The 6,240-nt window shown below is 41.0% G+C and overlaps 1 long non-coding RNA gene across 1 annotated transcript; it reads right to left on the reverse strand.

Annotated features, from left to right (window-relative positions):
* Positions 1-472: 472 nt before the first annotated feature.
* LOC308458529 lies at positions 473-6,004 on the reverse strand. The gene is made up of 3 exons (XR_013977523.1): positions 5,949-6,004; positions 3,885-3,963; positions 473-871 (listed from the first exon to the last, which is right to left on the reverse strand). It is a non-coding gene; the product is annotated as an uncharacterized lncRNA (long non-coding RNA).
* Positions 6,005-6,240: the final 236 nt, after the last annotated feature.

The raw sequence follows: 6,240 nt of genomic DNA on the forward strand, positions 1-6,240 counted from the left end.
CAACATAAAAGTCATACCAGGGTCCAAACACACCTCTCAGAAACATTCTGTAGTCCAGCTATTATAGGCAGCACCAAAGTGATACTGTGGGGATTGATTTGGAAGGCTCTGTGTTCAGGATCTCCTAGGTGAGCTGCTTTCAAATCCCTGTGTTCCTAGCCTCCAGCTCATTGCCCAGGGCAACTTCATATCGCCTATCCATTTCTGTATTTGTATTGATATTTGTGGTAGCTCAGTTATTTCAGCTGCAGTTGCAACTTGTGAAAAAATAAAACCAGTGCAGATGGTCCCTGTACTTACTGCTTCAGTTCTGAGTGTCAAGAGCAGCTTAGGACAGTAGAGTCCATAGCTAATTGTCCTCTCCTTATCTAAAGCCATGACTGGGGGAAATATGAAGAGCTCTAAAGGAGCTGATGACTTTTTAGAAGTTGAGCCAGGTACATGTCAAATCAGTCAGATAAATATTTCTCCTTCCAGAACAAGACTTTACGACACTGAGACAGGAATCTATCAGTTGAGACTTCCCCTAATATCACATCGCTATTCTAAAAATGATTTTTTGCCTAGCGTGGAGCTGTTAAACAAAAAAGGAACCATTCTGGTGTCTAGCCTCAGTAGCAAGCTGATTGACAGACTCATGCATGCATTTCTGAAATGAACCAGAAAGTCCATTAAAATATGAGGTGGTGCCAGTGCCCCATATCTCTATCAATTCAACAAATGTGTGGTCACACCTTTGGCTAAAATGTGGATGTCCACAAACAGGCACTTGAAGAATTTAGCAAAAATTTGCACACCCCTTGCCAATAGCTTATGTCTTCTAGAGAGATTTGCTTCACATTTGAGAATCCTGGCATAGAACAGGATCATGCTGTAGAACAAGAATAAAAAGTCATATGAATTGAATATCCATCTCATTACAGGTAAGTGAATTTGTAAACTGCCCCAAGGATATGGCTATTTGGGCAATGTATAAACACCATAAATAGAAATCAGTTTTGGTTACTCTTGCATCTCATTAAAGAGAAGTATTTAGCAGCTGAGCACAGCCCCCAAGGTGACTATGGTTATAGGCTTTTCTTTTTACAGTTTGATCCCTGCACAGTTCATGGATCTAAAATTGAATTAATGCCAAAAGATTCTCTGTTTGTAGCAGAATCACCCTCTTTCTCGTCTGCAGTTCTAATGTGAGATTACAGCTACTTTGGAAGACAGCGCATTGCCAGAATTGTGTAAGCTCTATAAAAAACGCAGAGCCATTTTTTAAAAAAGTAATATCTTGTAACCTACAGCAACCACTATTCTAATCTGAAGTACATTTCACACTATATCAAAATGAGGCCATTGAATCTGACTGTCATTGTCTTCATAATGCAGGTAACATTAACTGAACTAAAAATGCAATGCTATTCCAGCTTTTCTTTCAAAAGAATGTGTTGGCTGCAATGCTTGCTCCAGTTATTCCAAAGAGTCCAATTGAAGTAAATGGTCTACTTAAGTATAGTTTGTTTCAGAATTATACCCTTATTATTTCCCTTTTCCCACCAGTACTTTCTACTGGCAGATATAAAACTGGAAATTATGGACTGTGTTCCACAAATCAGCTAAACAAAGATATAATGTTAACAGGTGAAGTGCTAGAGATGATGCTGTGGATGGTATTGCTCTCAGTGAAATAAATGGAAGCAATATCCATTCCTAATGTAGCAAATACATGCTTTGAATATATTTATATCAACATTTAGATAGGTGTGACTTTTGGGTGGTATTTTAAGTCCACTAAAAACATTCCGAGATCTTGGTTCACTTGAGGTAACCAAAACCAGGGCTTACCAAGATTCAGCTCTGGGTCTTGTTTCAGCCCTAAGATGTGAATTGATGAAGCATTGAAGGTAATAACTCAGCCTCCAATATTGCTCATTAAAGGATTTTAGGTATTAAGCTGGGGACAAGGGCTGAAGATCATGTTTAGCATAAAAGGCACCGAGAAAGAAGGATCAATAGTTTCAAGCTGGATTAATATGTAACACTAAACCATGGTTTAGTGCTGTGTGGATGAATTTCCACAAGCCTGAGCACATTCTACTCTCCACCTTTATGTCTGGGAGGATTTCCCCTGGCAATGTGCTGTCTGGTGAGGCTCACCCCTAGGACTACTCAGCTGTGCTTGAATGTTGGACCCTTTGTATGTGAAGCATGAAGTCCACCATGGTAATACAGCCAGGACATTTATAAGCCTCTGAGTTCAGCAGCCTCCTCAATATATGAAGGTTGGAGTGGAGCTGATAAGGGAGTTGGTGGTTGGGCTGGTGAATGTAGCTCCCCCTTTCCCATCTACATATTCTCTGAACCACGGGGGAAGTCACTTGTGAGCAGGGCTTATTATGCAATTAAAATGGAGGCATATACCTATGCTAGAACATTCTTGAGTGCTGGGTATATTTAACCACGTTCATGAATAGCATAGTCTGCTGACAATATTTAACTAACAAGATGCCTGACACCCTAATCCTGCTTGCTGTATCATATGGTACTTAAAAAAAATCAGGACTGCACACATAACTTTATTTGCATTCATATTTGAATTGAGGAACCTAGTAAACATATGAAGGAACAGTGAAGTAGCTTAGGTAGCAGGTGGGGATTAGGGAATGAGTTACTACAAAGAGAGTAATTGCAAGGATGTGTCACAAGTGCAGAGGGAAAGGGGTGGTATCTTTGAAAGTATCTTTCTGGTTAGGTTTCTAGGAAGAAATAATGGTAGGCTATCACAGGAGGAATAACTGGTTGGCTGCATGTTTAAGGTTCTGAATAAACTAAATTTAGTTGAGGGCATTCTTATTGTGACCTTTAAAGCGATAAATGCTTTCTGGATTTTCAGGTGAATGAACTCCACTGCCAATGGCTAGAAGCCATTTGTTTTAATTCCTTTTCACATCATGCAGACAGGCTGGGATAAGGGCATACGCACAATTTGAAGAGGTCATTTTGCAGAAAAATATTTATTCATCCTCCAGCTTGAAATAAGCTCTATTTATTATAAACACAAAACAGTTCCGAAGAAATCTTGCATCAAGCTAGCTCTTTGATCACATCGCTGTGGGGCAATTATACTTTTATTCTTGGCAGTCAGCACAGGGGTTTTCTTTCTTTTAAGGGATGGATAATGTACATTCCTTCACATTCTAAGATGACAATACCAACTCAGGTTTTCTTGTTGTTGTCATTAATTTCACAGCTTATAAAAGAGGTGTTGCTATAGAAATTTCAGGATGATGTAAGCCGACAGCTGAAACTACACTTACGCTTAATGGAGAAAAGTTTGCTAAACACAACAGTAATCGCTTTAGAACTATCATACTGCACTGATGTATTAAAAAAAAGATTCTTGAAGACTCTTCTGCTGAAATGGCGATTTGAGGTTATGCAATACATGTTGTTTTTGTTGAGTCAAATTCCCTTCTAGCTTTTGGCAACCTCTGGCCTCCAGGGCTGCTTGAGCTCTTCCGTGCAGATAAGATTTTCCCATAGTCTGTTGTAAACATCTCCGCAGAAATGACAACAGGAAAAGTTAATTATGGGGGGGGGACCACTTCTTTGGCCCTTCTTGGCTTTGGCAGGGTGCCTTTGCATCCCAAAAGCTAACAGAGGCAACGAGGTACACAAACAGCCTGTACTATTTCCATGAGATATGAGGAAGTAGCTTGTGACTCAGGGGAACCATTCTTGGATGGGCTTGTGCATGAGCACAGGAAAACAAAGGACCTGGGCACATGAGAAAGATTAAGAGAGGGAGGAATGGCATGCTCTGTCCTGCCACCAAAGGTAGTCCAGGTATACTTCTGTAGCGCCATCTACCTCAACGACCAAGGTCAAATTCTTACTTTGTCACATATTTGTTGTGAGGATATTCACCAGGTCAGAAGTATACGCCGGAGTGAACTGACTGGTGTCATTAGGAAGCTGTGAGTGAACAATGGAACTCTGTACTCTTGTATGAGGGCTAAAATATACATTATGTGCAAATGTATGCAATAAGACTCCAGGATGAATACTTAGATCATATCTACACTGTACACTTAAACTGCATGGCTTTTCTCAGAGTCCTGGGAACTCTATAGCTTGTTTAGGGTGCTGAGAATTGTAAACTACAGTTCCCAGGAATCTTTGGGAAACCTAAGTATGGTGTGGATGTGAACACAATGGCAAAAAAAGAAAAGAAAAGAAAAGCACCTTGAGAGGGAATTACAAGAATAAATGATGATTGGAGGAAGGGTAAACACCCGTAGTGTTTCTCTGCTGAAAATAATCCTCTCATAACTGTTTTGTGAGGAAGAGCAAGACTAGATATGAGAGGCTTAAGTAACAAGAGAGTAGATTTTAGCTGAACATTAAGCTGAATGGTAAGAGCAGTTGGGCAAAGAAATCAGTTACCTGGGAGTGGGTGATCTCTCCCTTTATGGAGCTCCAAGTATTGGCTGAATAGCCTTATGAAAGGGATGCTTTTGTTCTGGATTTCTTGTACTGACCAGGGGGTTTGACTAGATGGGTGAGCCAGGCACATCCTCACAAAGTACCCCAAAAACACAAGCACAGGAAAATCCTGTCTCACAAGAATATTGAGAAATCCACTTGGGAATTTCCACCAACGGCAACCATCTTCCCCTGCCCACAGGAGGTGTCTTCCATTTCCTCAATTCCTGGAAAGGTGTCATGCTGGGTACCTGGCAAGTGTGACCTGTCCTGATTGGCTGAAAAAGTGCCAGCTGTCATTCAACCCAACGTGGGCGGAAATTCTTAAAAATTGACTGTGGACATGTAGTTTTTATCCCTCAGTGTTGACCAGAAAACCCTGCAACTGACCATCTACACTCCTTTTATTTTTCAGTATTCTGCTTTGTCCCTTTGTTCCATCCCTTGTCTTCCTTATTCTTAATAAGCATTATATAATTAGACAGTTGGGTCTGCGTGCATTGTTTCCAATTCAGATGGTTAATGAGACACACACACACCACCAAGTCTAAACCACATGGTTCATGCTGCGGAGGTACAGGATTGGGGTTGACAGAGAAAAGTAAGCTGCTCTGATTTCTGGGAGAGGCAGGGAGGTGGATGCTTGGTCTCCTCTCCAGGAGCGTGGTGTGGGGGATGCCGGGGGGGGGGCATGGCCCCGGTTTGCTCTGGTGGGGTCCTTCCAGCGGTGTTAGCGGCAAGGACTGGCACCCTCCAACCCATCGCAGGCCTGCCCTGGGTGCCAGCAACCAACACTATGCCATTGCTCCTCTCCTCATAAACCAAGGAAGATCTCAGGAAAGAAAAGCAAGTTTGCATCCCAGGGAGGGTCAAAGAAACTGAATACCTTGTGTTCTTGGTTTTTAGTATTTCCTTGAGCACCCCAGAATTCCCTCTCACCTGGGGGCTCTAAGTGGTGAAAGGGGTGGTGGTAGTAGCGATTACTGGATATTTTGGGGATTGTAACTGGCCTACCTTCGAAGGCAACTGTGGAAAGAAGGGTGTAAGCGGACTCTCCCAGCCTCCCTCTTCCATTGTAGTTCCTATGGTAGTTTCTCAAAATTACAAATGTGGCCAAAGGTCTCCAAAATATTGATGGTCCCTGCATTGCTTTCTTTGTCTCCCTGCCCTCATTTTCACCACTCATGTGCCTATATGTACATTTACACATTCATGTGAGCGTCAATTGTGCAGATGCATGCCCATAGAAAGCCTAGCAAAATCAGCCTTACAGATATTTGGGGGGATTTCATAGATTCAAAAATTTCCGGCATAGGCATAGCTTAAAGTACATAATTTGTCTGTAAAGTATTTCTAGAAGTCTTTACTGAACAGGGTGGTATTAGGATGATTTAACACATTTATAACCTTTCACTATATTCACTAGCAATTCTAATAACCATATTAAACGCTCCAGAATGATAGACGTAACTTACAAGGCGTCCATGGATTGACTTTCAAAACTTGAAGACATTCATTTTGAAAGGTGAAACTGTCGAAAGAATCAAAGTAATATAGCTGTTATCAATAAATGAAGTCTATCTATGTCCTTAATTGCTTTTGCAGGGGGATTTCATAACTTCATTTAAGGAGATTGACTAATACAGCATGCCTATTTAAATGTCTTTCATACAAAGATTTAATACATATATTTTCTGTACACAACAGTGAGCAGTAATAAATTTATTATCTCAATCAATATATGCAACTCTGAAGGAAATAATGTAG

The sequence above is a fragment of the Podarcis pityusensis genome (assembly GCF_964106645.2).
Source record: "Podarcis pityusensis genome assembly, chromosome: 11".
Lineage (NCBI taxonomy): Eukaryota > Metazoa > Chordata > Lepidosauria > Squamata > Lacertidae > Podarcis > Podarcis pityusensis.